Genomic DNA, 12,141 nt, shown 5'->3' with positions numbered 1-12,141 from the left:
TTTTCAAATTTTTTTGTCCTTTTGTAAAGGTTACAGGGACCACTAAAATTATCCCATGGTACCCTGGGATCGGAACCGAAACCGAAACATGTGATTATCTAGGTACCCAATCAAAATCAGAACAAACTATATCGATCGGTTTGGTTTGATTTCGATTCCTAATTTCAAGAACTGCCGATTTCCGATTCCTCCAAAAATCTAGGATACCTGAACTCGATCACCCTTTTCACTAACATCACAGGATATAAACATATTATATTTATGCGTATAAAACAAAACACAGTGTCAATAAAATAGTAAGCAATTATTTGATCAGTTGGGTTAACAACAGAATGGAGACTTTCATCAAATAGTGAATAAATTTTTAATTAATTTTTCATAATAAAATATGCTTAGAAAAATATTCCAAAGCTTTTCATGTATTTCTCCAATTTAAATCCCCCACTATAAGATAATTGGTTTATATTTTGTTAAATTATAATATTAACTTTATATTAATGTTTAAAAAATATAATCATAAATAAAGTAATTACTACTTACCTTAATTAGGATCAATAACTGAATGATTCCTAAGATAAGTAGCTTAATACTAGAATTAAATTAACGTCAATTAATATGGTATATACTATAATAAAATAATTATATATGACATAATTGCTATATATACTTATATAATAATGTAAGATAAATTAGTAAATATTAGTCAATTATTTAACGACTAATAAATGTAAGATAAAGATTATGCGTACCTTAATTATTAGGTCAATTTGGTTCGGTGTATTCAATAATTGACCAGGTTGTCATCTTCAGTCAATGTTACAATACTATTCCAAGTCAAACGCTGGATCAATGTTGTTTTATTCACAGCACATTTTCATCTGTTTGAGGAGACTTTGAGTTATGTTAATAATTGGCCTCATTTATTTTTTCAGTAATTTATTTTTTTAACATATTTTCTAGAGATATTAGTATATGGGTTCTTTATGTCTTTAATATAGTATATAATTGTATTTATAGTGTAATAAATCACCAATCACACTATTATAAGATAAATTAATATGGTTTACGAAAACTTACATTAAGAATGAAAAGAAGAGAAGCACACAACTCTAGAAACTTATTCAATCGAGATGAAATTATGTGTGATTTGTAATAATATATCGGCATAATTGCAAATTATTCATCATTTTTTGCTGCAATTGTTAATTGTTGGCTCAAAGATGTAAAAAAGACTAAAATATCACATGATGATAATAAAAATCTAAAAATCTTATTTAGAATAATATTATTAATAACTTTACACTAGATTTGGTTTCAGTAAGATATGAAAAAAAACTGATAATTGATTATCTTAATAATATAATGTTTTATATATGATAAAAAAATATGTTGATAATTTTTAGTAATTTGAATGCTATGTTGATAATTTAATTAAAAATGGTATATTGATATTTAAATTAAAACTGATTCTGAAGGTTTAAAATAAAGCGTTCAACATAAGGGAGTTAAATGATATTGTGTCGGTATATATTGTATATTTTGGAAACTAATGAGGGTACGTACAACAAAGTCTTCAACAGTTCACCCCATTTTCCCAGTTTTGAAATCCCTAACATCATTTTTTTCATTTAAGTTTATTGCATCCCCTAGATCCTCTTTCCCCGTCGTCCCCGAGCTCCTTTGCCGTTGTCTCCTTCCCTTTCTTTTAGGTCTCAGCGTCCAGAGACCATCGGATTCGACTTGCATCGAAAAGCTCAGATGCTGTTATTGTTCAAAAAGGAAGCAGCTATTCTGTTGAGGGCTTGTTTTCTGATCATAAGACCCGTGGAAGCAGTGAAAAAAGTGATGTTGTATTTGCACCATGTCTCGGTTCATTTCTGGAGCCACAACTTTTTTTTTTTTTGCAGCTGAGCCTAAGGAGGCGATCAAAGAGCTGGAAATGTTAAGGTACATTGTTATTTGTTGGTTATCGGTACGTGTTCTTGACCTTATGTTGTTTAGCTGTGGATTTTTATTGTATAGAGCATTACATATTCTACGCAATTAAATTGTATTGCTCTAAATAAAAATATATATTCTGATCCGAACCAATCCATTTTTCTGTTAATTATATGAACATTTGATAAAAATTTTACAATGAATAGTTTCTGATAATTTATATTACTTTGCTACAGTAGTTTTGTTCTCTATTTTTATATAATGAATAATTAACCCGCTTTTTTTATATGACTTATGGTGCTCTTAAAAGATGTTCTGTAGAATTTATTTTGATAAGAATGATGAATGTTTTTAGAATTGTGTAACCTGTTGCTACTGTAGGATTTATTTGTCTGCTTGCTTTGTGCTAAAGTTTTCTATGCTCAACTCTTTGGATGTGGTGCTTTCATGAGAGTGCAAGATTGTTGTGCTCGAAACTTCTTTCTGCGTAAAGAAGGTGAGTCTTGATGTGCTTAACTTGTTTTTCTTTGTGAATTGCATCAGCTTATTTAAACTTACTCTGGATGAGTTTTTTGAATTGGATTAGCTTATCTTATTAGTCTGGATGGGTATTTTTTTAGTTTTTGAATTGGATTGTTTTGATTCTTTTTCTGTCTGTATGGGAAAAAATATTGATATCATGTACTTCATATTAATTAAGATTTTTATCTGTTTAGTTTAGGATTCATCTGACAAACATGATGCCCTGTCTTTTTGCTTTGTTACATAGGACAAAATTCTGATATGATTGTTTTCTCAGTTTAGTATCTTGAGAGTGCTGTTAGGGTCATTTTTTGTAATTGAGCTCCTTTCATGGTGAGTAGTAGAAAAAATAATTAGATGACTAAGATTATGAACATAAGACAGGATTTGGTGAGTACTCCGTTTTTGCTTATTTTGAGATAGCTCTCAGGATTCGAGTTTGTGTATGGAAGTTTTGTCTTGTGGTGAGTAGTAAAAGTTGAGATACTAATTAAATTTGTAATAACAGCAGTAGATTCCAAATGAATTAGAACAACATTTGTGGCTAATGTTATTGGTAAATTTCAAAGTTAAGAGCAATAGATTATTTTAGCATAGGAGATTTTCAAATCAAATGGTATCGGTGCTTTCATAATTTTTTTTTTTTAATTAGAAGGTTTATAATAATTTCATTTATTGTCATGCATTTAGGTGCTTACTCCATACTTTTTTTCACTAGCGTGAAATATTTAAACTATATAGTGGGAATCTAAGCTGTTATATGCGATTTCCTATACATGTGACAGGCAAATTGTGGTTGTGATGAAAGCTTAGATAGTTAATGGAAATCTATGGACTGCTTCAGGCATCCGGTAGTATTTTCAATATAAGTATTTCTGCTAATTACTTGAGCTATTAACATCTGATAGATTTGTTGCATAAGTGCCATATCTTAGAAGTCTTTACTGGTGATGTTCCTTGTGAAAATGAAGAAAATTGAAACAACATCGCACTGAATTGTCTTTCATTTGTTTAAAGGTAAAAGTTTATGATAAGGATTTGGTGTGTTGATACAAAATTTTTGCTGGTGTAGTGTTAAACACTTGCAGTGTTGTTGATGTAGTATTGAGGGGTTTGATATGTACTGCTGATTATGGTCTGCATTACAATCTGGAGGAGAATTAAAGCTTGAAGGGTATGTGGATGCTGATTGGGCAGTATTTCTCCAATCTAGTTCAATGGGAGTTCCAAGACATGTTGTTGCGCTCTCATCCGCTGAAGTGAATATCTGGCACTTGCACAGGCTTCTATTGAGGTTGCATGGATGCAAACACTGTTTTAGGAACTCAATATCTCTGTCACTGCCACTCCATACTTGGTGTGATAACACTAGTGCTGGTGCTCTAGCTTCTAATCCATTCTTCCATGCTCACACAAAACACAGAGATGATGTTCATTTGGTGAGAATGGTTGCCTCTAATGTCTGACTGTTCATATGTCTCTATAAGTTTCAAACTGCTGATCTTCCTACTACCACTCTCCGGTCCTCGGTTTAGTGGTTAAGAGATCTTCACCATTCTTCCTGTTCAGGTGTTCTACTTCCCCTTCTTTTAATTTGATGAGTCTTCTTTGTCTCCTCAAATGCAAGTTCATCTGAGGACGATGTTACAGTCATCCAAACGTGCTTTGAGGAACAAGATTTATGATTAATAAGAAGTTGAAGAAGGAATTTGGTGTGTTGATACAAGATTGTTGCTGATGTAGTTTTGAAACACTTGCAGTGTTGTTGATGTAGTATTGTGGTTTGATATGGTGATTATGATGCAGTGTTTAGTGTGTTTGATAAGAAGATTGAAGTCTTGTGGTGTGATGATAGAAGTTGAAGTATGGTGTGTGTTAATTGCTACTGAATATTGGTATTTTTGATAAGAAGTTAAGGATTAATTAGGAGATTGAAGTTCTTTGGTATGTTTGATAGAAGTTAAAGTATTGGTAACCTGATGTGTATTGCTACTGCAGGTTGGTGTTTTTTTTATAAGAAGTGTAAGGATTTTTTTTTTTTTTTTTTTTTTTATATAATTGGGTTGAAGTTTACTGAGTGATATTGTATTTTGATAGAAACTGAAGTACTGGTATTTTATGATGGAAGTGTGTTATCTTTCTTTGGCTAAGTCTGAAGTCAATTTTGATTTGCTTGAGGGACAATTAGGACATGAGCAAGCTGCTCAAAATTAAATCCAAAAGGACTAATGCTGCTGTTATAAAAAGGGAACTGACGTAAAGAAATGAAGCTTTTGTTTGTACTCTGTTATTGGCAAACTTTGGTTAAAAGAAGTTATCCGCCGTTTGAAATTCTCCCGCTTTTAGTTGTTCTGACTTCAGGAAGAGTTCAGTTGTTAGTAAAAATAGTGCTGAAGATGCGTTGATCCGACAACATCTTTTCCTTTATTGGTTAGTTTTCTGTACAATCACATGATCAAGATCCTTTTTCACTTGGATCACCATTTTGTACATATAAAAAGGTCTTTTCTGTTAAGAAGTAAGAAAAGATTCTCTGTTTTTCATTAATAGGTATGTCCTTCTCTTCGATCCCTAGGGTTTGGTTACTACAATTCGAGAATATCTTCACAAAGGGAGGGTGTGAGTCTACAGTATTTCTTCTTCTGTGGTTGCTATTTCTATCTACCACTTGGTTTGGGTTTTGTAGCTGCTCACCTGGAAAAAATTCAGTTTGTATATCATATCAATTTTGGCAGGGTTAAAGGTAATTGTAGTTGTGAAATTTATTTTCTGCACTCAAAGAAGAGTTGATGTAAAGCTTGTTTTGGCTTTAATTAATTCAAATGGACATTAAAAGTATATTGGTTTTTCCTCAGATGCCAAATACTTTTTTGTCTGTAAGTACTATATTTTTAAATATATTTTAGTTTGCAGGGTTTACCATCTTTTGGAACATGCAACAGTTGGGCCTTTGGTCCTTATGCTCATGTGAAGTGTATTTACTGAACCGGAAGTAATTGGTTTTGCCATGACTGATATTTTCGGGGCTGAACATAACAAAGCTGAAATAGATACTGAGGTGATGATCAAATTTAGACCCGAAACAAAGTCCCGATTGCCTAATGATGCATGTACAACTTGCTTCTTGTACATCTATCTTCAGAGAGACACTCGAGTGAAACACTTGTTAGTTTTATCTCGTGTTTTTGTAATCGATTGTGTTTTTCTTTAATGCTTATTTTGGCTTAATTAATTCAAATTGACGTAAAAGTATATTGTTTTCCTAGATGCCAAATATTATTTTTTTCTGTAAGTACTATATTTTAAAATATATTTTAGTTTTGCAGGGTTACCATCATTTTGGAAATGCCACGCCAATATGATAGTCAATTTTACTGTACCTGAAGTGGCTGGTTTTGCCAGACTTTGATATTTCAGGGCTGACATAAAAAGTGATATAGATATTATAATTTAATCTTCTTTGCAAAAAAGAACACACAGATTCGCAAATTAACTTCTTTACCTCTCTGTTTGACTCTTTTTCCTTCCTTTCTTCAATCTCAAAAGAACCAGAATGTTTCATATCCCACGTGAACTTTTATCACTACACAGCTTCACTGGCATATAACTGGACAGTCAGGACGACAGCTCACAGCTCACTCGACATAGTGAAACAATTAGAGACATTTATAGGATCTTTCCAATGAAGTTAGTTACTATCCGGTATAAACGACACCAAGTTTGTCAAGTTAATTATTTTGGGAGAATACAGGACCGTCCAAACTATTGTTTTAACACAAGATATCTTAGATAAAAAACAACCTATATTAAGTGCTCAGGTATTTCACCAACAACTGATTGTGTATAGATCCAACCTTTCCAATGAGCTCATATCTCCAAAGAAGAGGGAATGCTGCCATTCAAGCATTTCTGGAAATGTTTAACGACATAGACTCGGGAAAAATGCGCCAACTTCAATGGAATTTGTCCACTGAAGGAATTGATGGAGATATCTAATGTTGTTAAATTCTGTGAAATGTGTTGGCACTAAAAAAAAGCCCAGAAAGAGAATTATTTGATAGATAAAGTCTTCCAATTTTGTATTGTTCTTATCAACCAATTTGGGAATTCTCCATTCAATTGATGTCAGACAGATCAACTTCTGCAAATCATATTGATGATAAAGAAATCTCGGAAATGTAGCACCATATCCATAACCAGACAAAGGATGTAATTTAATTGGAATTTTGGGGTCAAAGAATGTGGCATTGTTCTATACATCTGGTTATTGTAGCTCTCGAATTCTATGATTTTGATAGGTTGTAGAGTGGTGATAGTGAAATTGGGATTTGGAGGATTGTTTGAAATTTCGGAGGACTCTAAGAGATATCATATCTAAGGGGAGATGAAGAGATGTTCCAAAATTTGCTTGAAGATATATCTAACATTGAGTGAAGTCCAAATTGGCTAAGCATGAAGGCATGTATCCCGTAAAGCATTATAGCCAATATTTAACTCTTCCAGATGCACCATCTCACACAAACTGAAAGGTTTCAAGAATTTGATTGGAAGATATATCTAATAATGAAGTGAAGTCAAATTGGCTAAGCATGGAGGCAATGTATCCCTAAAGCATTATAGCTGATATAAACTCTTCTAGATGCACCACTCACAAACTAGAGGTTTCCATAATTTGATTGGAAGAATATCAGATTGAAGTGAAGTCAAATTGGCTAAGCATCGGAGGCAATGTATCCCCTAAAGCATTATAGCTGATATATACTCTTCTAGATGCACCATCTCACACAAACCTGAGAGGTTTCCAATAATTTGATTGGAAGATATATCTAATGATTGAAGTGAAGTCAAATTGGCTAAGCACGGAGACAATGTATCCGTAAGCATTATAGCTAATATCTAACTCTTCAAATGCACCATCTCACACAACCTGAATAAAACATTTCCTTGAATTATCAAAAATTATGGCTAAGCACGAAGGCAAAGTATCCGTAAAGCATTATAGCTGAGATATGAATGTCTAATGTCAATTTCTCACTTTTTAATTTCACTTCAGCCTAAAAATGCAAGTGATTTTGTAATAAATCATAATATTTGTAAATTGTTTTCTTTATTTTTTATCTAAGAAAAGGATCAACTTATTTTTTCTTTATTGGTTATGATAATGAAAATCAGACTTTGTGTAATTTCTAGATATTCCATAATTTTTTAAACAACTACAATTATTGGAACAAATGGTATTTTGATACGGTCAATTTATGAGCTACGTATATTTTAGATATCGTTATAATTTTTAAATTTTTTATCTAACTTTATAACATAAATGCAATTATGACATCATGCTAATAAAAAAATAATAAAATAAAGCATAAGAATCATAAAAGAAAAAAAAAAGTCATGAGCATGGAAGAGAAAAAGACGGGGAGAAATCACTAACCTTGATCATGTAATGTGCCATTGCTCCACCATTCTGCAATGATAACTTCTTCAGAGTAGCTATCGGTCTAATGATTTGACGAAACTATTGTTGAAAGTAGTCCGTTCATAATAAACTTCTAACTCTTGAAATTAATAGGACCTACAATATTGACATGATTTTTGTAATATCATGAGCAAAATGTTCCAAAATTTGAAATTATGAAACTACTCATATTAAAATCATATTAACTTTTCTAAAAGTATTAAATTCTTCTTAAGATAAATAGGGTGGACTTGAATGGTAAAGTTCCACTTAGATATCGTATGGCAAAGATTTAGACTTTAGGGTAGGTAATGCTTACTCTCTTAAATATAAATATAAATATTCTCGGAATTTCTTACCCAAAGTTTAATAGACAAGAATTACCATTGATATACATTATATTCATTCATTTTCTCCTTATCTAACTTTGATTGAACATCAATATTCTATGCATATAAAATTTGTTCATAGCTGATAAATCATTAAGAGCACCGGCAAGTGTTTTTTATCTACTATTGAAAGAAATTTTAGTAACTAGAATAAAGTTCAAAATTTGTAGAATACTACACATTTTTGTTATTTTTAAAGATAAATGAGGTGGATTAAACAGTAAAAGGAATTCAATCCAATCCATTCCAAAAGAGGAAAGTTACTACCCTTTCAATATTTTATGGCCACATTTAAGGCTAATTAAAAGTCTGCTCCATTAAATATAAATATTGATCTATTTTTAGAATTCCCAAATCTAGAATATATATAAAAAAGAAAATTAATTTTCAATATGCATAGATTAATATTTGATCTCATTTTTGTAAATTTCATTTTTTTTCTGCATCTAACTTGAATATAATTTCTATATATACAAAATTTTTATTGATAACTATTAATCATGAGAACAATACGAGGTGTTTCTCCCCAAATTGAAAACAAATTTTAATATCTAGGATTAAGTTTAAACATTATCTTATATAAAATTATGCAAATGAAACTAATCTTGAATTTACCTTGAACTTCTGAGATGCCATTGAGTTACAACCGATCATTGACAAATGTTTCAGTGAAGCACAAGTTGCAACAGTTTGTAGAAACTTATATGGAGCTTTGACTCATCCAAGTTCAATTCTTCCAATGGTTCAAATTATGCAACTCTGTTAAGCAAGACAAATTAAATGATGTGGTAAGTATTGACAAATTGTCAACAACTTTATTTCAACACATAACTTAACTTATTTCTTACCTTGAGTAATCATTGTTCGAATTAAAACATTATATGAAAGGTCAAGTGTCTTTAGAATGGGAACAACCTCAATGTTGACTGTAGAAAAATAGTTGCATCAATGGTTTCAATACCACTCTGTAGAGAAAGGGTATTCAACTTCTTCAAGCCTCTATAATCTGTAAGTTAAAAAACTGAATTATAATGAACAGTCTTCAATGTAATGCAAGGAATAGATTTTACAAAGGAATTCATTTTTTCCTAAAACTCAATTCCATATTTTGCAAATAAAATAAAATAAAATAAAATAATATGTTTTTACAGCTGGAGTACAAAGATTTACGAAACACAATTTTTTCTTTTATAAAAAGAAATATATTAACCTCAAAAATTGTGCTGTGCATTTTGAAAAAAAATAAAAAGAGAACTAAAAACATACAAATAACATTATGGGCTTAATGGTTATAGAAACTAACTTGTGTCTTTCTCTTAATAAAAATAATTCTCTATTTTTCGAATTTAAAAAGAAAAATTTTTTTGCTAGACAGTTTGTGAATCAAGATTTGATGAACTTTTTTTTCTTAAAAAAGAAAAAAGAAAATTAAACTCAAGAATTTCTTTTTAATTTGTAAATATACCTATTGTAGCATTACTATTTATTTAATATTTCATTAATATGAAAACTGTTTTCAAATACACTCATCGGTAGAATTTGAGAGTTTATAAATTAATTGATTAATATTATTAAAGTTTAGTGATGGAATACCTTGGAATTGACAAATTTGTCATCTTATTCCCGTCCCATGTACAACTCCTCTAAGTTTTCAAGGAACATAATTAGAAAAATGAAACAGAGTTAATTAAAAATTGATCATAAGAAGACATTAGGAATTTTATCAAACTTACCTTCAACATCAACAGTTCCATTCAATCCATATCTCTTAGAATACAAAGATTTTAATGAAGAAAATTTTAATCCATCAAGATGATAATATGCTATTGCTGAGGTTGTTACCACTTAAATCCATAACCTCCAAATTACTCAACATGAAAATAGTCAAACAATTTACAAGAGTAAACTGTTTCATATATTAATTTTAAAAGTCAAATTACTTGTTTATATTTATATTTAAGAATATGTTTATATTTTCTATTAATATTATAATTAACTTATAATTAATGTTTAAATAATATAATATTCATAATAAAGTAATAATACTGCCTTAATATTGTCAATTAATTAAATGTGGCCTAAAATAAAGATTTTAATACAAGAGCCATATTACGTCAATTAATATGTAATACTAAAACGATTATATATAATGATATAATGGCTATATATAATTCATTAATATATAAGGATAAATTAGTAAATACAATATAAAATTTTTTTTTGGATTAATTAAATTATAAAACAATCACAACTTCATTTTTTCTTTCTTTCAAATCATTCTTATTTTGTAATTTAAAAAACTAAAAATAAACTAGAAAGTGTATTTGAAAATAAAGATTTAGAGAATTTTTTTTTTAAAAAAAAAATTGAACTCAAGAATTTTATTTGGAATTTAACAAAAAAAAATATCAGAACATGATAAATCCTTTTTTCCCTGCAATTTTCAGTCAAATGTAAAAATTCATTAACATGAACAAAATATTTTTCATTTTTATTTAAGAAAATTATAAAATAATATTTTATAAAACTATTCTAGATATTTCTTTATATAAGTCTCACACAAAGTTAAAAGTCTCCTAATTAAACCTTGGGGCTGACAATTGGTCAATCTCATTACAGGTCATGGTCCAACTTTTTCAAAGAATGTAACCCAAAGAAAGATTAACAATTTCACAAGGTTAAATTCTTTCATATATAATTTTGAGTATAAAGATTTATGAATTTACAGAAAATTAGAAAATTTATTGCTATAGTATAAGACTTATGAAACAGATTTTTTCTTTTATAAAAAGAATTAGTATTAACCTCAAGAATTATATTTTCAAATTTTTTATTAATGCTTTGGTTTTAATGGTTCTAGTATTCACTTAGTCTTTTTTCATAAAAAATAATTTATTTTTTGAATTTAGAAAAATAAAAAAAAATTTTTTGCTAGACAGTTTGGAAATCAAGATTCAGATTTTTTTTTTCAAAAAAAAAAGAATTAAGCTCAGATTAAGTTCGTAATTTTCAAAATATATTTATAGTACTTAGAAAATATTTTTTTTTTTAAATAAACAAAAATACCCTACATTTTCAAGTTAAAATTGTCAAATGCATTTATTTTAAAATATACTAAATATTCAATTATACCTATTTCATAATTACGACAAACTGTTTTCAATACCACAATATATAATTGATTTTTCATTTTAATTTTAGAAAATGATAATGTAAAAATAATTTTACATAGCTGGGGCATCACTAGCATAACATTCTCAAAGATTGTGTTGATGAAATGAATTTGATTAGAAATAAAGTCATTAAATATTATTACTTAAGTTTGGTTATGGGCCTTGTGTGATGAAATGAATTGACTACTTTAGAGTTGACCAAATTTGTCAATCCTATTCCAACCCATGTATAGCTCCTCTAAGTTTTTCAAGGATTGTCCGCAGGAAAAAATTAAAAACTTAATAAAAATTTATCATTAAAAGACATGAGGAATGATCAAACTCCTGAACATCAGCATCCCGTCAATCCAGTATATTCAGATTCAAAGATTTTAATGAAGAGAGATACCCAAGAAATAATATGCTATTGTTTAGGTTGTTAGTACTAAATCAAAACCTCCAAGTTATTCAAACCTGAAATAGTCAAAAAATTTCCCAAAAAAAATGTTTCATATTTAATCTAAAAAGTCCAATTATATTGTAAATTCACAAAAAAAAAAAAAAAAAAAAGAAAAAAAAAAAAAAAAACGTTGAAATTGTGAGAATGAGAGCTAGCTAAATTACCTTGATATTGTATAAACCCATTCAATTATTCAGTTTATATCCGAATAAGATGTTATTA

At 29.3% G+C, this 12,141-nt stretch overlaps 1 protein-coding gene across 1 annotated transcript in view; it reads right to left on the bottom strand.

Moving 5' to 3' along the window:
- Nucleotides 1-8,943, bottom strand: part of LOC116140464 (receptor-like protein 1) — a 66,927-nt gene extending 57,984 nt beyond the window's left edge. The window contains exon 1 of the mRNA XM_031426090.1: nucleotides 8,923-8,943. The gene's annotated coding sequence lies outside the window, so the exon portion shown is untranslated. The remainder of the gene's footprint in view (nucleotides 1-8,922) is intronic.
- Nucleotides 8,944-12,141: the final 3,198 nt, after the last annotated feature.

The sequence above is a fragment of the Pistacia vera genome, unplaced genomic scaffold (assembly GCF_008641045.1).
Source record: "Pistacia vera cultivar Batoury unplaced genomic scaffold, PisVer_v2 Contig111, whole genome shotgun sequence".
NCBI lineage: Eukaryota > Viridiplantae > Streptophyta > Magnoliopsida > Sapindales > Anacardiaceae > Pistacia > Pistacia vera.
This window is presented reverse-complemented; position numbering and strand designations above follow the sequence as displayed.